The 26,512-nt window shown below is 51.0% G+C and overlaps 2 protein-coding genes across 5 annotated transcripts in view; one reads left to right on the plus strand and one right to left on the minus strand.

Annotated features, from left to right (window-relative positions):
- angptl2a (angiopoietin-like 2a) overlaps positions 1-6,507 on the minus strand; it is a 28,599-nt gene extending 22,092 nt beyond the window's left edge. The window contains exons 1-2 of one of the 2 annotated variants that reach the window (XM_046290625.1): positions 6,272-6,507; positions 5,854-6,189 (exon numbers count right to left, since the gene is read on the minus strand). The gene's annotated coding sequence lies outside the window, so the exon portion shown is untranslated. Of the gene's footprint in view, positions 1-5,853 lie in introns of both variants that reach the window. The other variant, XM_046290624.1, reaches the window with a different exon arrangement.
- The window catches only part of LOC123989539 (ras-specific guanine nucleotide-releasing factor RalGPS1-like), a 318,616-nt gene that overhangs the window by 174,457 nt on the left and 117,647 nt on the right, over positions 1-26,512 (plus strand). The window lies entirely within an intron of this gene.

The raw sequence follows: 26,512 nt of genomic DNA on the forward strand, positions 1-26,512 counted from the left end.
GCCTTACCCTACGTGTGTCCTCGGCCAGGTATGGTGAAGCCTTACCCTACGTGTGTCCTCGGCCAGGTATGGTGAAGCCTTACCCTACGTGTGTCCTCGGCCAGGTATGGTGAAGCCTTACCCTACGTGTGTCCTCGGCCAGGTATGGTGAAGCCTTACCCTACGTGTGTCCCTCGGCCAGGTATGGTGAAGTACCCTACGTGTGTCCTCGGCCAGGTATGGTGAAGCCTTACCCTACGTGTGTCCTCGGCCAGGTATGGTGAAGCCTTACCCTACGTGTGTCCTCGGCCAGGTATGGTGAAGCCTTACCCTACGTGTGTCCTCGGCCAGGTATGGTGAAGCCTTACCCTACGTGTGTCCTCGGCCAGGTATGGTGAAGCCTTACCCCCTACGTGTGTCCTCGGCCAGGTATGGTGAAGCCTTACCCTACGTGTGTCCTCGGCCAGGTATGGTGAAGCCTTACCCTACGTGTGTCCTCGGCCAGGTATGGTGAAGCCTTACCCTACGTGTGTCCTCGGCCAGGTATGGTGAAGCCAGGTATGGTGAAGCCCCTACGTGTGTCCTCGGCCAGGTATGGTGAAGCCTTACCCTACGTGTGTCCTCGGCCAGGTATGGTGAAGCCTTACCCTACGTGTGTCCTCGGCCAGGTATGGTGAAGCCTTACCCTACGTGTGTCCTCGGCCAGGTATGGTGAAGCCTTACCCTACGTGTGTCCTCGGCCAGGTATGGTGAAGCCTTACCCTACGTGTGTCCTCGGCCAGGTATGGTGAAGCCTTACCCTACGTGTGTCCTCGGCCAGGTATGGTGAAGCCTTACCCTCGTCTGACTCCCCTTCCAGCGGGATAGGAATTACTTCACTGCAGAACACAATTGTTCTTTTACCTTCTGTGTGTGTGGGTCGTTGCCTGCTGTGTGTGCGGGTCGTTGACCTGCTGTGTGTGCGGGTCGTTGCCTGCTTTGTGTGTGTGGGTCGTTGACCTGCTGTGTGTGTGGGTCGTTGACCTGCTGTGTGTGTGGGTCGTTGCCTGCTGTGTGTGTGGGTCGTTGCCTGCTGTGTGTGCGGGTCGTTGACCTGCTGTGTGTGCGGGTCGTTGCCTGCTTTGTGTGTGTGGGTCGTTGACCTGCTGTGTGTGTGGGTCGTTGCCCTGCTGTGTGTGTGGGTCGTTGCCTGCTGTGTGTGTGGGTCGTTGCCTGCTGTGTGTGTGGGTCGTTGCCCTGCTGTGTGTGTGGGTCGTTGACCTGCTGTGTGTGTGGGTCGTTGCCCTGCTGTGTGTGTGGGTCGTTGCCCTGCTGTGTGTGTGGGTCGTTGACCTGCTGTGTGTGTGGGTCGTTGACCTGCTGTGTGTGTGGGTCGTTGACCTGCTGTGTGTGTGGGTCGTTGACCTGCTGTGTGTGTGTGGGACGTTGACTGCTGTGTGTGTGTGGGACGTTGCCTGCTGTGGTGTGTCGGTCATTACCTGCTGTGGTGTGTCGGTCATTACCTGCTGTGGTGTGTCGGTCATTACCTGCTGTGGTGTGTCGGTCATTACCTTCTGTGGTGTGTCGGTCATTACCTTCTGTGGTGTGTCGGTCATTACCTTCTGTGGTGTGTCGGTCATTACCTTCTGTGGTGTGTCGGTCATTACCTTCTGTGGCGTGTCGGTCATTATCTTCTGTGGTGTGTCGGTCATTACCTTCTGTGGCGTGTCGGTCATTACCTTCTGTGGCGTGTCGGTCATTACCTTCTGTGGCTTGTCGGTCATTACCTTCTGTGGTGTGTCGGTCATTACCTTCTGTGGGTATTTTAAGTAGGTTGTTATCATTTTGTGGTCATCAGAGGGACCCTTGTCTAGCAGCTAGATGAAATGACTAGAGATCAGATATCACAACGGACACTGTTCACTCACGCAAACGTTTAACGCAAAATAACACTAGTGAAAAATAGCATATGGTCGTGGAAACAGTTCACATTTATATTTTGTAGAGTCAGTAAATATTTCACGATGCATTAAATCACCATAACCTTAAGCTTTGAAGGTGTATTGAAATTTAACAAAGCCTTTTTAACTCGTTGAGCGTTAAGCGACCTACACCTGTTATGCTCCGTTTACCTGCAACTTCAACCCTGTTGCTAACTTCATCAATCTCTATTCTGTTGAACAGGCTATATTTACTCTGCCCTCTACCAAAGATTATCTAATTAAAATTAAAGATAGCCGAGTGACCGCTCGAACAGTGGAAATGCATGTCCTCAATGATTGAAGGCGGGTGAGATCAGGTGGAACCATTCTAGCCAATGAGAGGGCAGATACACGTGTGAACAAGCTGTTTTTCTCAGTTGACGAAATACACATTTGCATCCACTTATCAGTGTTAGGGTTGTAACAGCCTAAAACAATACAAAACGTATATTCAATCAATTAAGCCTCACGTGATTCAACACTCTCTGATTGACCTCAGTACACAAAAAGGGTTTATCTCACACGGACAGATTTTGGGAATAGTAAATCCTCTTACTTCACCTCTTCCTCTCGGCCGCTACCTTGTTAGCATGTTATATTTATTTTGCCCTCTACCTAACCCTCTCTAACTTGTCAATGATCACAAGGCGAGCCCCTAAAGTTGTCCGCATGCTTCCCAGACATAACAGCCCAGTAGTGTTTTTGAATATGTTATGACATTTTGTGAAAATGTTTTTGTTTGTTTTTGGACTTCGGTGAGTTTTTTTTTTCCTGCTGTTCAGGCACATTTTATTTTTTTCCTGGAGGCAAGCCGATGTTCGTAACCGAAGTCTACGCCCCTTCGTCAGTGATTGGTCAACAGTATGGATTCTTCAATAGTATTTTTTTTGGCATTGAATAAGACTCGTTTTCATGTACATTTCTTCATGAAAAAAAATACTGCACCAAATGTTTGATGTAGAATTGCGTGACTAAGATCTCTTTGGCAAAAATACCAACATGAATGACAGATTTCTTAAATGACCTTAGATTAATACTGACTATTTTGAGGAAGTGTATACTGGCTAAGGCTTCTCAAAACGGATAAACAGTACTATTGCCATAAAAAAATATAAACAATTAAGCAAATGTGTTTTAAGGGAGAATGCGAGCACACTCGTTCAATTCGGCTAGCCAGGTTTGACTAGACACCAGCCGAACTGAGGCATGCTGATACCTAGTGGTTCTATGACTACCACCCTCCGACCTCTTTCGCTCGACCTGTCTGTTCAACGCGTTCCAAAAGGTCTGTCAGGGTCTCACCCAAACCACACCAGAGCTTTCACATTCATGACTCTGGCACATTTTTTATTTAAAAAAAAAAAAAAATTACAATGGAAAAAAACATTGACATTTTGAGTTTCGAGTTGAGCTTGAGTTTTTCTGGGCTCTTGAAAGCATTTTATGTTTTTACTCAGCCACAGTGCATCATTAAAGATGGGGGTTTGCTGTGCCAACACCCCCCCCCCCCTCTCTCTCTCCCCGGGAAGTACGAGAGAAAATCATGCAAAAAGACCTCAGTGGAATTGGACAAGGGAGTTTTTCCTTAGCAAGTTATTATGATGTAACAGTCAATTAGCCATTTTTCCCACTCTCTGTTGTGTTGGTGCCTTCGTGTAAATAAATAACTTGATGCCTCAGTGTCATGCTCACAACGCTACAGGCTCTTATTTCCTCATACGTTCAACACACACACGCCAATGCAAACCTAGCGACCCCACTTTTATCCAAACAGGACAGTGCTCTGCAGAACCCGTTCCACCCATCCCTCTTCATAGTGTCCCTTCGAGACTCTTAGACATGCTCTTATGAGAGCATTGGGGAAACTAGTAGCCCAACCCACGTCGAAGAAGAAGGTCGGAGTGTCTGTTATCAGCCAGACTACTACCCTGACTCCTTGTTATTAGGGTGCTGTCAACTAGGGTCAGGCCAAACACATACACATACACACACACACACATACACACACGCACACGTACACACACACATACACACACGCACACGTACACATACACACACATACGCACACGCACACGCACACGTACACGTACACGTACACATACACACACGCACACGTACACACATACACACACGCACACGTACACATACACATACACATACACACACACACACATACACATACACATACACATACACACACACACGTACACATACACACGTACACATACACATACACACATACACACACACACACGATTCTGGAATGAGTGACATGGCACTTCCCTCTTTGTTACCCTGTTCTCGTATTACCTCAGAAAGATCCTGTCTGAACGTGGATAAGAAGTGTCATTCAACTCCCCTCAGCTGTTCGTATCACTTTTACCCAAACATCACTCCATCCCACCCTCCCACACAATCAATCAATCATTTGTATTTATAAAGCCCTTTTTTTCAGCCGATTTCACAAAGTGCTATACAGAAACCCAGCCTAACCCCACACACACACACACACACACACACACACACACACACACACACACACACACACACACACACACACACACACACACACACACACACACACACAGCATGGCAAGAAAGGAGCCCCAGCAGCCGGGGATGAGAGACTGGCTCGTCTGCACCACAACAAGAAAAACAGACGACAGCGTCTCTTCTTCTAAAGCCTCTAACCACAGCTAACCGCCTCTAACCACAGCTAACCGCCTCTAACCACAGCTAACCGCCTCTAACCACAGCTAACCGCCTCTAACCACAGCTAACCGCCTCTAACCACAGCTAACCGCCTCTAACCACAGCTAACCGCCTCTAACCACAGCTAACCGCCTCCATCAGAAGGACTGGGTTAAGTGGTAGTTGACTTGATCAGAAGCACTGGGTTAAGTGGTATTCGACTTGATCAGAAGCACTGGGTTAAGTGGTATTCGACCTGATCAGAAGCACTGGGTTAAGTGGTATTCGACCTGATCAGAAGCACTGGGTTAAATGGTATTCGACTTGATCAGAAGCACTGGGTTAAGTGGTATTCGACCTGATCAGAAGCACTGGGTTAAATGGTATTCGACTTGATCAGAAGCACTGGGTTAAATGGTATTCGACTTGATCAGAAGCACTGGGTTAAGTGGTATTCGACTTGATCAGAAGCACTGGGTTAAGTGGTATTCGACTTGATCAGAAGCACTGGGTTAAGTGGTATTCGACTTGATCAGAAGGACTGGGTTAAGTGGTATTCGACTTGATCAGAAGCACTGGGTTAAGTGGTATTCGACCTGATCAGAAGCACTGGGTTAAGTGGTATTCGACTTGATCAGAAAGACTGGGTTAAGTGGTATTCGACTCGTGGTATGACTAACGATATACTTTCTAGTCATGTCCTGTTGGTTTCCGAGCCCTTACCTTGTGACTCCGCCGTAAATGAGTCAAATGACTGTACTAAAAGCTATTCTCCTAGAACTTGAGGAGCAAATAGCAACCATGATCGCAGGTAAAAATGGATTACAGATTATACACTGCTATAGTAAATTCAACAACAACAACAATAAAAAATCTGTAATTTGGGATTACGGCTGGTTTGGTAATAATCTGCCAACGCGTCGTTTTAATTGTTGCGTTCCACCATTAATTCAGAATCATACAATTTATCTGTAGTTTTGTCTTTTACTCATCACCCCAAAATAAATGATAGCAGAGAATAGTAAAGTAATTCGCAGTGAGAGTACACGGACCCAGATTAGGGGAGTTAGCGGCACTTCTGAAGAGTTAACACAGCTGTAAGGTGCCGAGCCAATATGTAATTACTACTCAAACAAGCACTCTTTTAAGTGCAGGCTTTGCCACTGAAAGCTGTTATAAAAAAAGTGCAGCAGCATGCAGAAGTAGGAACACCGGTCCTTACCAGATAAATGCGCTGATCTCCAGCTCGCTCGCTCGCTCTCTCTCTCTCTCTCTCTCTCTCTCTCTCTCTCTCTGTCTCGCTCTTTCCTCCTTTAAATCCCTTGCCTTCTCGTGAAGGTTTGATTTAAGGCTCTTCTGTGAATAAAGTCATGACAAAATCCATGGATATTTTTCTCTTGTCGTCGTCCCCCCCCTCTCTCCTCCTCACGATCTTCTGTCAGAGACGTTTCCCCTGCGGTGGATGTTGTTTTGAAGCCTACCAATACATGACGTGCTCATACACCGGAGAATCAGCAGGTAGCCCGATCTCTAAAGTTCCTCTTTAGTAACCGTGTCCCTAATGAGCACAGTATGTATAAGTGTCCAAACTTTATCAAGGGTTTAGTTCATTCATACGCTACAGATGCAGACTTGGTTACCTTTTAGTTTGGAGTCCGTTGATAAAAGCTGAACACCTGAACATGTTTCCTCCAGCTCTGTCATCGTCTTAACACCGACTCTGTCAAATCTACCACAGCAGCCCCTTAGTCTGTTGTTCTACAGAGTCCCCCTCCTTTTTGGCTTTTCTCTCTCTCTCTCTGTTTCTCTCTCTCTCTCTCTCTCTCTCTGTCTCTCACTCTCTCTCTCTCTCTCTCTCTCTCTCTCACTCTCACTGTCTTACTCTTACTTTCTATTAGAGGTAAGGCAGTCTTTTCGTCTCGTAGTAATCAAGTTGTGAGCCGGGACCTCCCCTTTCCCCTCCCCTTAACACAAAAGAGACCATGTTCCATGAGACACAGGGACTCCAGTCCCCCCACCCAAACCCTTGTCCCCTGCAGCCCCCAGAGCCGTCCCCCCTAGCTCTCCAGCCCTCCTTTTTCCTACCCCCCCCCCCATCGCGGCTGTTTGGGAGCCAGCCAGCCAGCCAGCCAGCCACAGCCACCAGCTGCAACTGTTGCACACTGAGGCCATAGGCTTCAGTGTGTGTTGAGCTCAGGCCTGTTCTTAAGCGGCGAAGGGGGAGAGTGTTACATTGATTTCACCCGTTTAACATGTCGTGATCCTTCCATAATTATTTTCTTTATCCCTCATGTTGCACATTTTACCAGATGGCTAGATTAGCTATCGTTACATCTACTTATATAATAGAAATTAAATATTTCTGGTAAAACAATTGAATAAAATAATGGAAATGCACAGTTTTTTTTCTTTTTCCTCTCCAGAATCCACAACATCGTAGTGCTTTATCACTACTGTCAAAGCCTTGAGGCATCAGCAAATGGACCTGTCGCCACTTGTCACCATGCCAGGTGGTGGTGGTGGTGTCGTATCTATGGACATATCTGTACCTGACTCTTTGCGCTTTAAAAAAATATATATATATTATAAGATATTCTATCCCACAAGTCCACTCTGCTGAACAGTACTTGAGACGAACCATCCCTCATTTCGTTTTGACTGGTTTAAATGGGGGCATGCCTAGCTATTGACTGGTTTAAATGGGGTATGCCTAGCTATTGACTGGTTTAAATGGGGTATGCCTAGCTATTGACTGGTTTAAATGGGGTATGCCTAGCTATTGACTGGTTTAAATGGGGCATGCCTAGCTATTGACTGGTTTAAATGGGGTATGCCTAGCTATTGACTGGTTTAAATGGGGTATGCCTAGCTATTGACTGGTTTAAATGGGGCATGCCTAGCTATTGACTGGTTTAAATGGGGCATGCCTAGCTATTGACTGGTTTAAATGGGGTATGCCTAGCTATTGACTGGTTTAAATGGGGCATGCCTAGCTATTGACTGGTTTAAATGGGGCATGCCTAGCTATTGACTGGTTGAAATGGGGGCATGCCTAGCTATTGACTGGTTGAAATGGGGTATGCCTAGCTATTGACTAGTTGAAATGGGGTATGCCTAGCTGTTGACTGGTTTAAATGGGGCAATGCCTTGCTGTTGACTGGTTTAAATGGGGCATGCCTAGCTGATGACTGGTTTAAATGGGGCATGCTTAGCTATTGACTGGTTTAAATGGGGGAATGCCTAGTTATTGAATGGTTTAAATGGGGCAGGCATGCTTAGCTGTAGACTGGTTTAAATGGGGCATGCCTAGCAGTAGACTGGTTTAAATGGGGCATGCTTAGCTATTAGACTGGTTTAAATGGGGTATGCCTAGCTGTTGGCTGGTTTAAATGGGGCATGCTTAGCTATTGACTGGTTTAAATGGGGGAATGCCTAGCTATTGAATGGTTTAAATGGGGCAGGCATGCTTAGCTATTGACTGGTTTAAATGGGGCATGCTTAGCTATTGACTGGTTTAAATGGGGTATGCCTAGCTGTTGACTGGTTTAAATGGGGGAATGCCTAGCTATTGACTGGTTTAAATGGGGGAATGCCTAGCTATTGACTGGTTTAAATGGGGAATGCCTAGCTATTGACTGGTTTAAATGGGGCATGCCTAGCTATTGACTGGTTTAAATGGGGCATGCCTCGCTGTTGACTGGTTTAAATGGGGAATTTTCCTAGTTCCTCAGTGCTATCGCTCCACTCATGAATATAACTTTGATTCTTTCAAAGCCATTGACTTCTGAAGTCTTCAAATTATAGTTACGTGTTACTCTAAACCCTTAATTGATGGTCTTAAGGCTGACTATGATAAATAAAACAGTCTTGTGGAAAAGTAGAACCAGGATTGTGGGAGTCCTTCACCAAGAGCACATCTCTGCTGAATCATGGTCTAGCAGTTTAGACTTAGCCAGTGAGGGTTGCCTATTCAATTCCCTCTATATGGTAGAGAGGTCTATGTTGCTGTGCTGCAAAAGTAAAGAATAACCTCACTTTGCCCAGCTGTGTGACGTCATAAAGCCTAAGGCATTAGCCTCTTTATAATAGTCTCTATTAAAGAAATACATAGTAATGGTGGTATTGATAACGGTCCACGATGATGGCAGTAATATATTATATTTACTAATGGGCTTGACGAGTCTGACTCACTCCATCCCAATCCCTCCCCATACTTCCGTGCTGAAGGCAAGCCCCAGCTTGTGCCGACACACTCAGGCCTCCGTCATCTCTCTCTTCATCCGTGTAGACTGCTGCCTGACAGAGGGGATGATTGATGGAGAGCTACAGGTGATTTAAGCTGGTAGAGGGTAGCGACCCCCACTCCCACCAGTCCTGGAACACTGCTTGCTAGTAGGGGTAGAGGGTAGCGACCCCCCCCCCCCCTACTCCCACCAGTCCTGGAACACTGCTTGCTAGTAGGGGTAGAGGGAGCCCCCCCCCTCCCACCAGTCCCACCAGTCCTGGAACACTGCTTGCTAGTAGGGGTAGAGGGTAGCGACCCCCCCCCCCACCAGTCCTGGAACACTGCTTGCTAGTAGGGGTAGAGGGTAGCGACCCCCCCACTCCCACCAGTCCCCATCAGTCCTGGAACACTGCTTGCTAGTAGGGGTAGAGGGTAGCGACCCCCCCCACTCCCACCAGTCCTGGAACACTGCTTGCTAGTCCCCACCAGTCCTGGGGTAGAGGGGTAGAGGACCCCCACTCCCACCAGTCCCCACCAGTCCTGGAACACTGCTTGCTGGAACACTGCTTGCTAGAGGGGTAGAGGGTAGCGACCCCCACAGTCCCACCAGTCCCCACCAGTCCTGGAACACTGCTTGCTAGTAGGGGTAGAGGGTAGCGACCAGTCCTGGAACACTGCTTGCCCCCCCACAGTCCTGGAACACCAGTAGCGACCCCCCCCCCCACCAGTCCTGGAACACTGCTTGCTAGTAGGGGTAGAGGGTAGCGACCCCCACTCCCACCAGTCCCCACCAGTCCTGGAACACCAGTCCTGGAACTTGCTAGTAGGGGTAGAGGGTAGCGACCCCCACCCCACCAGTCCCCACCAGTCCTGGAACACTGCTTGCTAGTAGGGGTAGAGGGTAGCGACCCCCCCCCCACACTCCCACCAGTCCCCACCAGTCCTGGAACACTGCTTGCTAGTAGGGGTAGAGGGTAGCGACTCCCCCCCCCCACTCCCACCAGTCCTGGAACACTGCTTGCTAGTAGGGGTAGAGGGTAGCGACCCCCCCCCACCAGTCCTGGAACACTGCTTGCTAGTAGGGGTAGAGGGTAGCACCCCCCCTCCCCCAGTCCCACCATTCCCCACCAGTCCTGGAACACTGCTTGCTAGTAGGGGTAGAGGGGGACCCCCCCCCCCCACTCCCACCAGTCCTGGAACACTGCTTGAGGGTAGCGACCCCCCCACCCCCCCCACCAGTCCTGGAACACTGCTTGCTAGTAGGGGTAGGGGCGACCCCCCCCCCACTCCCACCAGTCCCCACCAGTCCTGGAACACTGCTTGCTAGTAGGGGTAGAGGGGACCCCCACTCCCACCAGTCCCCATCAGTCCTGGAACACTGCTTGCTAGTAGGGGTAGAGGGTAGCGACCCCCCCACTCCCACCAGTCCTGGAACACTGCTTGCTAGTAGGGGTAGAGGGTAGCGACCCCCACTCCCACCAGTCCCCACCAGTCCTGGAACACTGCTTGCTAGTAGGGGTAGAGGGTAGCGACCCCCACTCCCACCAGTCCCCACCAGTCCTGGAACACTGCTTGCTAGTAGGGGTAGAGGGTAGCGACCCCCACTCCCACCAGTCCCCACCAGTCCTGGAACACTGCTTGCTAGTAGGGGTAGAGGGTACTCCGACCCCCAGTCCCCACCAGTCCTGGAACACCAGTCCCCACCAGTCCTGGAACACTGCTTGCTAGTAGGGGTAGAGGGGGGTAGCGACCCCCACTCCCACCAGTCCTGGAACACTGCTTGCCCCCCACTCCCACCAGTCCCCACCAGTCCTGGAACACTGCTTGCTAGTAGGGGTAGAGGGTAGCGACCCCCACTCCCACCAGTCCCCACCAGTCCTGGAACACTGCTTGCTAGTAGGGGTAGAGGGTAGCGACCCCCCCCCCCCCACTCCCACCAGTCCCCACCAGTCCTGGAACACTGCTTGCTAGTAGGGGTAGAGGGTAGCGACCCCCCCCCCCACTCCCACCAGTCCTGGAACACTGCTTGCTAGTAGGGGTAGAGGGTAGACCCCCACTCCCACCAGTCCCCACCAGTCCTGGAACCCCACACCACTCCCCCACCAGTCCTGGAACACTGCTTGCTAGTAGGGGTAGAGGGTAGCAACCCCCTCCCCACTCCCACCAGTCCCCACCAGTCCTGGAACACTGCTTGCTAGTAGGGGTAGAGGGTAGGCGACCCCCCACTCCCACCAGTCCCCACCAGTCCTGGAACACTGCTTGCCCCGACTCCCACCAGTCCCCACCAGTCCTGGAACACTGCTTGCTAGTAGGGGTAGAGGGTAGCCCCCACCCCACCAGTCCCCACTCCCACCAGTCCCCACCAGTCCTGGAACACTGCTTGCTAGTAGGGGTAGAGGGTAGCGACCCCCACTCCCACCCCCACCTCCCACCAGTCCTGGAACACTGCTTGCTAGTAGGGGTAGAGGGTAGCTGGAACACTGCTTGCTAGTAGGGGTAGATTATAACCCCCACCCCACAGTCCCCACCAGTCCTGGAACACTGCTTGCTAGTAGGGGTAGAGGGTAGCGACCCCCTCCCACCAGTCCTGGAACACTGCTTGCTAGTAGGGGTAGAGGGTAGCGACCCCCCCCACTCCCACCAGTCCCCACCAGTCCTGGAACACTGCTTGCTAGTAGGGGTAGAGGGTAGCGACCCCCTCCCGCCAGTCCTGGAACACTGCTTGCTAGTAGGGGTAGAGGGTAGCGACCCCCTCCCGCCAGTCCTGGAACACTGCTTGCTAGTAGGGGTAGAAGGTAGCGACCCCCCCCCCCCACTCCCACCAGTCCCCACCAGTCCTGGAACACTGCTTACTAGTAGGGGTAGAGGGTAGCGACCCCCTCCCGCCAGTCCTGGAACACTGCTTGCTAGTGGGGGTAGAGGGTAGCCACCGGTCCTGGAACACTGCTAGCTAGGTGGGGGTAAAGGGTAGCGACCCCCTCCCACCAGTCCTGGAACACCAGAGGGTCCCCACCACCCCACTGCTCCCACCAGTCCTGGAACACTGCTAGCTAGTGGGGTTAAAGGGTAGAGACCCCCTCCCACCAGTCCTGGAACACTGCTTGCTAGTGGGGGTAGAGGGTAGCGACCCCCTCCCGCCAGCCCCCACCAGTCCTGAGACACTGGATGAGAAGGGCACTGGTTATTTAAGAAAAAAGATGGTCCTTTATCACTGTGACACTATGAGAGAAGGTGGCACCAGTTTCAGGTATTACCAGGTTCATGGACTTAAGCCCATAATACAGATGCCAGGTTCGCCTTCCCCTGTGACTGTCATGGAATCTGTCAATAAAATGACCACGGTCACCGCTATAATCGTTTGAATAGAAAAACAACTCATTAGGGAAAAAAATACATTTTCTCCTCTCCTCCGCTCCTGAGTGCATGAGCTGCTGAAGGGAGGGAGGGAGGGGTGTTTCCTAGACGACCAGACTTGTTTACTACAACACCTTGCTGAAACAAGGAGTAACAAAGTTTCATTACGTTGTAAAGAGTCCGTGTTAGTGCGGAAGCGGACTCAACCGCACGTCATCTTTCTGAATGCCCGGGTCTTCCCGTATTGTCAGATGTTCGTTCCGCAACACAAAATTCTAAAACGGACTCGTTTTTTTTTTTTTTTTAATCTCTCCTTATATCGGCTGTTAGATGTGAACTAGGATTACTTTTACTTTGCTGCTTTTGGGTAAAGTTTGTTGACATGCATTTGAAGTTGATAAAAAAAAAACGTTAAATTAAAACGTTTATTTTTGACTGTCTTCCTCCATAGTTGTCGGTAACATGATTATACAATTACTGTCCAATTCCGGCATTCGGTAATGCCTTGTCTGCCGAGGGAAAATGCCTGACCTCTGTGAACTGTTTCAACCCACTTGTCTCTGTATCTTCACCAAATCACTGACCCAATCAAACTACCTCCGTGATCAAATTCAAAGTGACTTGTTTGTTACCAGCATGTCTCGTTTGAATTCAGGTTTCTCAATTGACTTCACTCAGACCTTAATGAAAATGTTCCCAGCTGGATGTGTGTGTGTGTGTGTGGTCTGTTTGTTCCCAAACTGCTTTGCCTTGATGATTCATGAGGGCTAACAATGCTGTAACCTTTGGGCTCAAAAGAGACCGGCCCTTTTGAAGAAGAACAAGAGGGGGGGGATCTTCCACTGAAAGGCAGCATTGCACAGGCCTACTGGAGATACACCTTTTGAAGTCACATCCATGCAGGACAGACCAGCCAGCCATGCAGGACAGACCAGCCAGCCATGCAGGACAGACCAGCCAGCCATGCAGGACAGACCAGCCAGCCATGCAGGACAGACCAGCCAGCCATGCAGGACAGACCAGCCAGCCATGCAGGACAGACCAGCCAGCCATGCAGGACAGACCAGCCAGCCATGCAGGACAGACCAGCCAGCCATGCAGGACAGACCAGCCAGCCATGCAGGACAGACCAGCCAGCCATGCAGGACAGACCAGCCAGCCAGCCAGCCATGCAGGACAGACCAGCCAGCCAGCCAGCCATGCAGGACAGACCAGCCAGCCATGCAGAACAGACCACCCAACCAGCCATGCAGGACAGACCAGCCAGCCAGCCATGCAGGACAGACCAGCCAGCCAGCCATGCAGGAGGGACCACCCAACCAGCCATGCAGGACAGACCAGCCAGCCAGCCATGCAGGACAGACCAGCCAGCCAGCCATGCAGGACAGACCAGCCAGCCAGCCATGCAGGAGGGACCACCCAACCAGCCATGCAGGACAGACCAGCCAGCCAGCCATGCAGGACAGACCAGCCAGCCAGCCATGCAGGACAGACCAGCCAGCCAGCCATGCAGGACAGACCAGCCAGCCAGCCATGCAGGACAGACCAGCCAGCCATGCAGAACGGACCACCCAACCAGCCATGCAGGACAGACCAGCCAGCCAGCCATGCAGGACAGACCAGCCAACCAGCCATGCAGGACAGACCAGCCAGCCAGCCAGCCATGCAGACCAGCCAGCCAGCCAGCCATGCAGGACGGACCAGCCAGCCAGCCATGCAGGACGGACCAGCCAGCCAGCCATGCAGGACGGACCAGCCAGCCAGCCATGCAGGACGGACCAGCCAGCCATGCAGAACGGACCACCCAGCCAGCCATGCAGGACAGACCAGCCAGCCATGCAGGACGGACCAGCCAGCCAGCCATGCAAGACAGACCAGCCAGCCAGCCATGCAAGACAGACCAGCCAGCCAGCCATGCAAGACAGACCAGCCAGCCAGCCATGCAAGACAGACCAGCCAGCCAGCCATGCAAGACAGACCAGCCAGCCAGCCATGCAGGACAGACCAGCCAGCCAGCCATGCAGGACAGACCAGCCAGCCAGCCATGCAGGACAGACCAGCCAGCCAGCCATGCAGGACAGACCAGCCAGCCAGCCATGCAGGACAGACCAGCCAGCCATGCAGAACGGACCACCCAGCCAGCCATGCAGGACAGACCAGCCAGCCATGCAGAACGGACCACCCAGCCAGCCATGCAGGACAGACCAGCCAGCCAGCCATGCAGGACAGACCAGCCAGCCAGCCATGCAGGACAGACCAGCCAGCCAGCCATGCAAGACAGACCAGCCAGCCAGCCATGCAGGACAGACCAGCCAGCCAGCCATGCAGGACAGACCAGCCAGCCAGCCATGCAGGACAGACCAGCCAGCCAGCCATGCAGGACAGACCAGCCAGCCAGCCATGCAGGACAGACCAGCCAGCCAGCCATGCAGGACAGACCAGCCAGCCAGCCATGCAGGACAGACCAGCCAGCCAGCCATGCAGGACAGACCAGCCAGCCAGCCATGCAGGACAGACCAGCCAGCCAGCCATGCAGGACAGACCAGCCAGCCAGCCATGCAGGACAGACCAGCCAGCCAGCCATGCAGGACAGACCAGCCAGCCAGCCATGCAGGACAGACCAGCCAGCCAGCCATGCAGGACAGACCAGCCAGCCAGCCATGCAGGACAGACCAGCCAGCCAGCCATGCAGGACAGACCAGCCAGCCAGCCATGCAGGACAGACCAGCCAGCCAGCCATGCAGGACAGACCAGCCAGCCAGCCATGCAGGACAGACCAGCCAGCCAGCCATGCAGGACAGACCAGCCAGCCAGCCATGCAGGACAGACCAGCCAGCCAGCCATGCAGGACGGACCAGCCAGCCAGCCAGCCATGCAGGACGGACCAGCCAGCCAGCCAGCCATGCAGGACGGACCAGCCAGCCAGCCAGCCATGCAGGACGGACCAGCCAGCCAGCCAGCCATGCAGGACGGACCAGCCAGCCAGCCAGCCATGCAGGACGGACCAGCCAGCCAGCCAGCCATGCAGGACGGACCAGCCAGCCAGCCAGCCATGCAGGACGGACCAGCCAGCCAGCCAGCCATGCAGGACGGACCAGCCAGCCAGCCATGCAGGACGGACCAGCCAGCCATGCAGAATGGACCACCCACCCATAGCAGGCAGAATGGACCACCCACCCATAGCAGGCAGAATGGACCACCCACCCATAGCAGGCAGAATGGACCACCCACCCACAGCAGGCAGAATGGACCACCCACCCACAGCAGGCAGAATGGACCACCCACCCACAGCAGGCAGAATGGACCACCCACCCATAGCAGGCGGAATGGACCACCCACCCATAGCAGGCAGAATGGACCACCCACCCATAGCAGGCTTTCCGCTTATTAGAATTGGCCAACAATGGACCGTCACACATTATTTGCTTAAGTAAAGCTATTCTGTCATTGTCAATTATTTGGATGACTTTTGGGAAGGCAATACCTTTTGACTAAAGCCTCTGAGTTGTCAGCCGTTGTGGCAACTTTTCATGGGCCTCTTGTTTTACTGAACATATATTGTCAATGTGATAGGTGTTTAGCAGCAGAAATCTGCCTCACGCACTGAACAGGGAAAAAAAAGACAGAGATTTTAGATTGAGAGGTGTAATCCTGTGAAAAAGCCAGAGAGATTTCAGATTGAGAGGTGTGATCCTGTGAAAAAGCCAGAGAGATTTCAGATTGAGAGGTGTGATCCTGTGAAAAAGCCAGAGAGATTTCAGATTGAGAGGAGTAAATCCTGTGAAAAAGCCAGAGAGATTTCAGATTGAGAGGTGTGATCCTGTGAAAGTCATTCTACAAACCTCAGGGACGCTGTTCATCATCATAATGGGCCTGGATAAACGCATGTGTTTTCCCCCAGGATGAGTCTGGACCAAGCTGCTGTAAAATCTGAGGTAAACTATTCTGACACATCCCAGAAGATTGCTTGCACCACATGTCCGTACAACACTCACTGACAGTCACTTTCAACATTGACTCAAGATTATTATTTTTTTACATTTGAGCAGACAATTGGATGGAGAAAAACAGTATGGAGAAAAAAAGGCCTCTTGTTTTGGTGCCCACCATATTTTTATGAAACTATTTCTGAGAGATTACATCACTCTGGAGCTAAAGATTACGTATTCAGTCTATGGATGTTTGGAAATCAAACTTGGAGCCTATGCCCTGTGTTATTAAAACACCCGGTTGTAAAAAAAAGAAGAAAGAAAAAAAAAGAGATGGACTGATTTACAGTAAATCTAGAAATTTGTTAGAAATATCAAACTGGCTGCATCCTTAATGCGCATCATAAAAGCGCAGTTTAACCGAAGCGGTATGCTTTCTGAGCCTGATTACTTTATGCCTGTCTAGGCCAATAGGGATTGTGGAACAGCAGCCATACAGAAGAACTGTTTGTTGTGAGAAAGCCATATGGGGGGGGGTTCATGGACTAGGTCAGGGGGTTCATGGACTAGGTCAGGGGGTTCATGGACTAGGTCAGGGGGTTCATGGACTAGGTCAGGGGGTTCATGGACTAGGTCAGGGGGGTTCATGGACTAGGTCAGGGGGGGGGTTCATGGACTAGGTCAGGGGGTTCATGGACTAGGTCAGGGGGTTCATGGACTAGGTCAGGGGGGTTCATGGACTAGGTCAGGGGGGTTCATGGACTAGGTCAGGGGGTTCATGGACTAGGTCAGGGGGGTTCATGGACTAGGTCAGGGGGTTCATGGACTAGGTCAGGGGGGGTTCATGGACTAGGTCAGGGGGGGGTTCATGGACTAGGTCAGGGGGGGGGTTCATGGACTAGGTCAGGAGGACCCTTCCACCCTTTGTTTTCCTTTTGGGAATCCATCCAGTGTGTGTCTCTGCCGGCTCACCTGGGAATCCATCCAGTGTGTGTCTCTGCTGGCTCACCTGGGAATCCATCCAGTGTGCGTCTCTGCTGGCTCACCTGGGAATCCATCCAGTGTGTGTCTCTGCCGGCTCACCTGGGAATCCATCCAGTGTGTGTCTCTGCCGGCTCACCTGGGAATCCATCCAGTGTGTGTCTCTGCCGGCTCACCTGGGAATCCATCCAGTGTGTGTCTCTGCTGGCTCACCTGGGAATCTATCCAGTGTGTGTCTCTGCTGGAATCTATCCAGTGTGTGTCTCTGCTGGCTCACCTGGGAATCCATCCAGTGTGTGTCTCTGCTGGCTCACCTGGGAATCCATCCAGTGTGTGTCTCTGCTGGCTCACCTGAGAATCCATCCAGTGTGTGTCTCTGCTGGCTCACCTGGGAATCCATCCAGTGTGTGTCTCTGCTGGCTCACCTCGGAATCCATCCAGTGTGTGTCTCTGCTGGCTCACCTCGGAATCCATCCAGTGTGTCTCTGCCGGCTCACCTGGGAATCCATCCAGTGTGTGTCTCTGCCGGCTCACCTGGGAATCCATCCAGTGTGTGTCTCTGCCGGCTCACCTGGGAATCTATCCAGTGTGTGTCTCTGCTGGCTCACCTGGGAATCCATCCAGTGTGTCTCTGCCGGGCTCACCTGGGAATCCATCCAGTGTGTGTCTCTGCCGGCTCACCTGGGAATCCATCCAGTGTGTGTCTCTGCCGGCTCACATGGGAATCCATCCAGTGTGTGTCTCTGCCGGCTCACCTGGGAATCCATCCAGTGTGTGTCTCTGCTGGCTCACCTGGGAATCCATCCAGTGTGTGTCTCTGCTGGCTCACCTGGGAATCCATCCAGTGTGTGTCTCTGCTGGCTCACCTGGGAATCCATCCAGTGTGTGTCTCTGCTGGCTCACCTCGGAATCCATCCAGTGTGTGTCTTTGCTGGCTCACCTCGGAATCCATCCAGTGTGTGTCTTTGCCGGCTCACCTGGGAATCCATCCAGTGTGTGTCTCTGCCGGCTCACCTGGGAATCCATCCAGTGTGTGTCTCTGCTGGCTCACCTGGGAATCTATCCAGTGTGTGTCTCTGCTGGCTCACCTGGGAATCCATCCAGTGTGTGTCTCTGCTGGCTCACCTGGGAATCCATCCAGTGTGTGTCTCTGCTGGCTCACCTGCGAATCCATCCAGTGTGTGTCTCTGCTGGCTCACATGGGAATCCATCCAGTGTGTGTCTCTGCCGGCTCACCTGGGAATCCATCCAGTGTGTGTCTCTGCCGGCTCACCTGGGAATCCATCCAGTGTGTGTCTCTGCCGGCTCACCTGGGAATCCATCCAGTGTGTGTCTCTGCCGGCTCACCTGGGAATCCATCCAGTGTGTGTCTCTGCCGGCTCACCTGGGAATCCATCCAGTGTGTGTCTCTGCCGGCTCACCTGGGAATCCATCCAGTGTGTGTCTCTGCTGGCTCACCTGGGAATCCATCCAGTGTGTGTCTCTGCCGGCTCACCTGGGAATCCATCCAGTGTGTCTCTGCTGGCTCACCTGGGAATCCATCCAGTGTGTGTCTCTGCCGGCTCACCTGGGAATCCATCCAGTGTGTCTCTGCTGGCTCACCTGGGAATCCATCCAGTGTGTGTCTCTGCCGGCTCACCTGGGAATCCATCCAGTGTGTCTCTGCTGGCTCACCTGGGAATCCATCCAGTGTGTGTCTCTGCCGGCTCACCTGGGAATCCATCCAGTGTGTGTCTCTGCTGGCTCACCTGGGAATCCATCCAGTGTGTGTCTCTGCTGGCTCACCTGGGAATCCATCCAGTGTGTGTCTCTGCTGGCTCACCTGGGAATCCATCCAGTGTGTGTCTCTGCTGGCTCACCTGGGAATCCATCCAGTGTGTGTCTCTGCTGGCTCACCTGGGAATCCATCCAGTGTGTGTCTCTGCTGGCTCACCTGGGAATCCATCCAGTGTGTGTCTCTGCTGGCTCACCTGGGAATCCATCCAGTGTGTGTCTCTGCTGGCTCACCTGGGAATCCATCCAGTGTGTGTCTCTGCTGGCTCACCTCGGAATCCATCCAGTGTGTGTCTCTGCTGGCTCACCTCGGAATCCATCCAGTGTGTCTCTGCCGGCTCACCTGGGAATCCATCCAGTGTGTGTCTCTGCCGGCTCACCTGGGAATCCATCCAGTGTGTGTCTCTGCCGGCTCACCTGGGAATCCATCCAGTGTGTGTCTCTGCCGGCTCACCTGGGAATCCATCCAGTGTGTGTCTCTGCTGGCTCACCTGGGAATCCATCCAGTGTGTGTCTCTGCCGGCTCACCTGGGAATCCATCCAGTGTGTCTCTGCTGGCTCACCTGGGAATCCATCCAGTGTGTGTCTCTGCCGGGTCACCTGGGAATCCATCCAGTGTGTGTCTCTGCCGGCTCACCTGGGAATCCATCCAGTGTGTGTCTCTGCCGGCTCACCTGGGAATCCATCCAGTGTGTCTGCTGGCTCACCTGGGAATCCATCCAGTGTGTGTCTCTGCCGGGTCACCTGGGAATCCATCCAGTGTGTGTCTCTGCCGGGTCACCTGGGAATCCATCCAGTGTGTGTCTCTGCCGGGTCACCTGGGAATCCATCCAGTGTGTGTCTCTGCCGGGTCACCTGGGAATCCATCCAGTGTGTGTCTCTGCCGGGTCACCTGGGAATCCATCCAGTGTGTGTCTCTGCTGGCTCACCTGGGAATCCATCCAGTGTGTGTCTCTGCCGGCTCACCTGGGAATCCATCCAGTGTGTGTCTGCCGGCTCACCTGGGAATCCATCCAGTGTGTCTCTCTGCCGGGTCACCTGGGAATCCATCCAGTGTGTGTCTCTGACGGGTCACCTGGGAATCCATCCAGTGTGTGTCTCTGCTGGCTCACCTGGGACTACTAGTTCTGTGAAGTGTTTGTTTGGTTTTTTTTTTTTGCTTTTTAGAATCGTCCTACACCGCAGTGTGGATGATGATGATGATGATGAAAACATCTGTCGAAGGGAGAGGATTAATGAAACTAGCAGGAAGGCTTTCTTTTTCTTCCAGTTTTAAACTTTGACCTTCACCTTCCACAGGGTAGAGTTTACATGTTGAAAATCGTTAAATTAACATGGTGTCTCTCACCTGTCTGAGAGCCGTTAGGCCAACAAAAGCAAAGGGAGGATGTCTGTTTACCCGTTCAACCAAGATGAGCTGAGTCGCTCATGCTATCGCTTTTACAAGGTGACCCTCACATAGCAACCTTTTGATCAGAGAAAACGCTTACCTCATCCCCATGTCATTTTGGGTTAGTGCCCACTTCTGCACTCTAGTGTCTAATCCGCATTCCCTCCCTGTGTGTTTTCCCCCTTTCTGTCCCAGGATGTTACTGTGTTTTCCCCCTTTCTGTCCCAGGATGTTACTGTGTTTTCCCCCTTTCTGTCCCAGGATGTTACTGTGTTTCCCTTCCCCTTTCTGTCCCAGGATGTTACTGTGTTTTCCCCCTTTCTGTCCCAGGATGTTACTGTGTTTTCCCCTTTCTGTCCCAGGATGTTACTGTGTTTTCCCCTTTCTGTCCCAGGATGTTACTGTGTTGTCCCCTTTCTGTCCCAGGATGTTACTGTGTTTTCCCCTTTCTGTCCCAGGATGTTACTGTGTTTTCCCCTTTCTGTCCCAGGATGTTACTGTGTTTTCCCCCTTTCTGTCCCAGGATGTTACTGTGTTTTCCCCCTTTCTGTCCCAGGATGTTACTGTGTTTTCCCCCTTTCTGTCCCAGGATGTTACTGTGTTTCCCTCCCCCTTTCTGTCCCAGGATGTTACTGTGTTTTCCCCCTTTCTGTCCCAGGATGTTACTGTGTTTTCCCCCTTTCTGTCCCAGGATGTTACTGTGTTCCCCCCTTTCTGTCCCAGGATGTTACTGTTTCCCCCCTTTCTGTCCCAGGATGTTACTGTGTTTCCCCCTTTATGTCCCAGGATGTTACTGTTTTACCCCCCCTTTCTGTCCCAGGATGTTACTGTGTTCCCCCCCCCCTTTCTGTCCCAGGATGTTACTGTGTTTTCCCCTTTCTGTCCCAGGATGTTACTGTGTTTCCCCCTTTCTGTCCCAGGATGTTACTGTGTTTCCCCCCTTTCTGTCCCAGGATGTTACTGTTCCCCCCCTTTCTGTCCCAGGATGTTACTGTGTTCCCCCCTTTCTGTCCCAGGATGTTACTGTGTTTCCCCCCTTTCTGTCCCAGGATGTTACTGTGTTCCCCCTTTCTGTCCCAGGATGTTACTGTGTTCCCCCCCTTTCTGTCCCAGGATGTTACTGTGTTTCCCCCTTTCTGTCGCAGGATGTTACTGTGTTTCCCCCCTTTCTGTCCCTTTCTGTCCCAGGATGTTACTGTGTTTCCCCCCTTTCTGTCCCAGGATGTTACTGTGTTTTCCCCCTTTCTGTCCCAGGATGTTACTGTGTTCCCCCTTTCTGTCCCAGGATGTTACTGTGTTTCCCCCTTTCTGTCCCAGGATGTTACTGTGTTCCCCCCCCCCAGGATGTTCTGTCCCAGGATGTTACTGTGTTTCCCCCTTTCTGTCCCAGGATGTTACTGTGTTTCCCCCCTTTCTGTCCCAGGATGTTACTGTGTTTCCCCCCTTTCTGTCCCAGGATGTTACTGTGTTTCCCCCCTTTCTGTCCCAGGATGTTACTGTGTTTCCCCCTTTCTGTCCCAGGATGTTACTGTGTTTCCCCCCTTTCTGTCCCAGGATGTTACTGTGTTTCCCCCCTTTCCCCAGGATGTTCTGTCCCAGGATGTTACTGTGTTCCCCCCTTTCTGTCCCAGGATGTTACTGATGTTACTGTGTTTCCCCCCTTTCTGTCCCAGGATGTTACTGTGTTTCCCCCCTTTCTGTCCCAGGATGTTACTGTGTCCCCCCCCCTTTCTGTCCCAGGATGTTACTGTGTTTCCCCCCTTTCTGTCCCAGGATGTTACTGTGTTTGCCCCCTTTCTGTCCCAGGATGTTACTGTGTTTCCCCCCTTTCTGTCCCAGGATGTTACTGTGTTTTCCCCCCTTTCTGTCCCAGGATGTTACTGTGTTCCCCCCCCCCCTTTCTGTCCCAGGATGTTACTGTGTTTCCCCTCCCCTTTCTGTCCCAGGATGTTACTGTGTTTCCCCCCTTTCTGTCCCAGGATGTTACTGTGTCCCCCCCCCCCTTTCTGTCCCAGGATGTTACTGTGTTCCCCCCCCCCCTTTCTGTCCCAGGATGTTACTGTGTTTCCCCCCTTTCTGTCCCAGGATGTTACTGTGTTTCCCCCTTTCTGTCCCAGGATGTTACCTCCCCCTTTCTGTCCCAGGATGTTACTGTGTTTCCCCCCCTTTCTGTCCCAGGATGTTACTGTGTTCCCCCCTTTCTGTCCCAGGATGTTACTGTGTTTCCTTTCTGTCCCAGGATGTTACTGTGTTTCCCCCCCCCCTTTCTGTCCCAGGATGTTACTGTGTTCCCCCCCCCCCTTTCTGTCCCAGGATGTTACTGTGTTTCCCCCCTTTCTGTCCCAGGATGTTACTGTGTTTCCCCCCTTTCTGTCCCAGGATGTTACTGTGTTTCCCCCCCTTTCTGTCCCAGGATGTTACTGTGTTTCCCCCCCCTTTCTGTCCCAGGATGTTACTGTGTTTCCCCCCTTTCTGTCCCAGGATGTTACTGTGTTCCCCCCCTTTCTGTCCCCCTCCCAGGATGTTCCCCCTTTCTGTCCCAGGATGTTACTGTGTTTCCCCCCTTTCTGTCCCAGGATGTTACTGTGTTCCCCCCTTTCTGTCCCAGGATGTTACTGTGTTTCCCCCCTTTCTGTCCCAGGATGTTACTGTGTTCCCCCCCCCTTTCTGTCCCAGGATGTTACTGTGTTTCCCCCTTTCTGTCCCAGGATGTTACTGTGTTCCCCCCCTTTCTGTCCCAGGATGTTACTGTGTTTCCCCCCTTTCTGTCCCAGGATGTTACTGTGTTTCCTCCCCTTTCTGTCCCAGGATGTTACTGTGTTTCCCCCTTTCTGTCCCAGGATGTTACTGTGTTTCCCCCTTTCTGTCCCAGGATGTTACTGTGTTTCCCCCCCTTTCTGTCCCAGGATGTTACTTGGAACAAAGGAATATGACTCACTATTTCGCGCTCTGTTCCTCTGGCCATGTGTTGACAGCTGTTGGCTGTTGTGCACTTCATTACAATACAGGTTACAGGTTTATTTCATTTTAGTTTGTTCTATTGGCAGTGCTTTAATGTGTAAGATTCTACATCTTTTGCCTAAATCAAATGGCACTATATATATTCTTAGCAGGCAGTCGTCTCAGTCATCAGCTAGCCTGTCTGTTGTGGCTGTATATGAATTGCTTACAGGGGTTTAAGGTTTATTTCATTTTAGTTTGTTCTATTGGCAGTGCTTTAATGTGTAAGATTCTACATCTTTTGCCTAAATCAAATGGCACTATATATATTCTTAGCAGGCAGTCGTCTCAGTCATCAGCTAGCCTGTCTGTTGTGGCTGTATATGAATTGCTTACAGGGGTTTAAGGTTTATTTAATTTTAGTTTGTTCTATTGGCAGTGCTTTAATGTGTAAGATTCTACATCTTTTGCCTAAATCAAATGGCACTATATATATTCTTAGCAGGCAGTCGTCTCAGTCATCAGCTAGCCTGTCTGTTGTGTCTGTATATGAATTGCTTACAGAGGTTTAAGGTTTATTTAATTTTAGTTTGTTCTATTGGCAGTGCTTTAATGTGTAAGGTTCTACATCTTTTGCCTAAATCAAATGGCACTATATATATTCTTAGCATGCAGTCGTCTCAGTCATCAGCTAGCCTGTCTGTTGTGGCTGTATATGAATTGCTTACAGAGGTTTAAGTAGTTAATAGCGGAGTGCTCCAGACTAGGTCACTTAGGGTGTGAGAATCTAAACATTTTTCAAGTGTTAACGGAATAAATATCGAACCCCTCTACTTTGAATGTGATTTGACACAGCTGTCCCTTGGCTCTTTCTGTTAATCCACACGAGCCTTTGAGGAAGTGGTTTGTCATCAAACACAGTTCCTGTCAGCTATGGGGAGAACATAATAATTAGTCTCTAAAAAAAACGTCAAAGAACCATGCCAGTATTTGACGCAGTTTAGCAAGCTGGACGGTGGCCCCACCCTTTGGCCGACACACAGAGTGGAGAGACATGGTGTGGATGAGCTTCTTGTTTCATTGGTGCCCTGTAAGCTTTTTGAATGGGGATTACAAATACCTCCACGTGTTACCTTGGGGCCTCACCATGACCCTTGTAAAAAAATAAAAAATATATATTTTAAAAAACAAAGTAGGTCAACTCAACGTTCCACCTCCACTATCAGAGTTCAAGCCACGGGAGCAGAACATTCAAACCTCAATAAAGCTCAATCCGCCCCCACCCCCAGTTACTGGATAGGTTACCCTGGGTTTTCAAACCTCAATAAAGCTCAATCCGCCCCCACCCCCACTTACTGGATAGGTTACCCTGGGTTTTCAAACCTCAATAAAGCTCAATCCGCCCCCACCCCCAGTTACTGGATAGGTTACCCTGGGTTTTCAAACCTCAATAAAGCTCAATCCGCCCCTACCCCCAGTTACTGGATAGGTTACCCTGGGTTTTCAAACGTCTCCCACCGGGTTTGTGGTGAGGACACTACCAGATGTGTGAGACCAGTTGGAGGTCACCGTTGTTCCCCTGTGACCTCTACTTCCTGACCCTAGAAGGTGAACCCCTGATGCGAAGCACACTGACCATGTTGTTGAGGTTTTCTGCTTTCCATGTAAAAGTCAAAATATGCGAGAGCTTGCTTCGTAATGAGAGCTGCAGTCGGCCAACAAGGGAATTCCAGGACATGTCTCCCTTTACTGTGACACGTTAGTATTGAAAGTGGAGGGTATGTTGTCAGACAATGCAGTAGACGGATTGGATAGTGTTGAAATTACATGCATCTGGGCGTTGAAAAAGTTCCCATCTATGAAACAAGTAAACTAATTTAACCACCACTCCCCAAAATAATGTTATTTTCCACTACTGTAACAGTGGAAGAACGTGCCTTTCTCTACAGACTTGGGACCAAGCTGTGGGGAACCAGTATTTGATTTAATGTGCAAATCCAGTCATTAATACCACATGCATTTGGCTCAAGTGATTCATTTTAATATGGTGTTTTGTCAAGTAAGTTTAGGGCTATTTCAACTGGAAAGAAGTCCTCTAGCTCTTTACAGAACGTACTGATATGGATGCAATGCATTTCAAAGAAGAGGAGAAGGCCATAAATGTGAACAGAGTTGGATGCTCCATGCTGTGGATCATTTGAATTATTGGTGGTGGTCCTTCTGTAGCTCAGTTGGTAGAGCATGGCGCTTGTAATGCCAGGGTAGTGGGTTCGATCCCCGGGACCACTCATACGTAGAATGTATGCACACATGACTGTAAGTCGCTTTGGATAAAAGATAAAAGCGTCTGCTAAATGGCATTTATTATTATTATATTATTATCCAAACGTCGATTTAACACTTTGACTGGCCTGTATCAGCTGTTTAAGGTTGACAATTTAGGCTACTTGCTGGCACCCTGGTCAACCCCTAAGGAGATATTTGATCTTTCGCTCTCTCGCTCTCGCTGTCTCTCGCTCTCGCTGTCTCTCTCGTGCTCTTTCCCTCCCTCACCTAGATTTGACAGGGGGGAGTCATGTGTTTGTGTAGAGTTAGCAGGACCTGTCAGCTGAAGTGCTCACAGTCTTAATTTGCAACTTTACAGTGTATTCAGAAAGTATTCAGACCCCTGGACTTTTCCCACATGCTATGTTACAGCCTTATTCTAAAATTGATGAGGATGTTTAAGAAATAAATTACAAAATGTAATCAATCAACAGACAATACCCCATAATGACAAAGCAAAAACAGGTTTTGGGATATTACTTTATTTTTGGTGCAAATGTATAAAAAAAATAAACTCCCAGGACCAGATTGATGTTGAAGCCTGCCTGTTGGTTAGTTGTCTTGATCTGGGTCCATGCGACTCTTTCCATTTGTTTTAAAGAATTTTTCCAGTGGAAAAGTGATTTGTGATCTCAAGACAAAAAGGAAATCCAAGGGGAAGGTTGACTGTCACAGTTGTGAGTTCGGAAACAGGTGCCTCTTCTAAGAAGCCGGACTGATTTCCTTAGCGCTACTTCAAAGTGCACACGACCCCCAATCCAGCTCACGGTTAAGACTATAAAGATATTTCAGTTCGATCACTTCTACAAATCAAAGCTTACTGATCACGTGCACAGGATACAACGTTTGAAAACAGTACGGTGAAATACTTACTTGCAAGCTCTCCTCGATGCAGTAATACTAAGTCATAAAATAAAATGCACAAAGAGTGTGCATAAGAATAAAATAAATACAATGTGTACTT

Source organism: Oncorhynchus gorbuscha, linkage group LG11, assembly GCF_021184085.1.
Source record: "Oncorhynchus gorbuscha isolate QuinsamMale2020 ecotype Even-year linkage group LG11, OgorEven_v1.0, whole genome shotgun sequence".
Taxonomy (NCBI): Eukaryota; Metazoa; Chordata; class Actinopteri; order Salmoniformes; family Salmonidae; genus Oncorhynchus; species Oncorhynchus gorbuscha.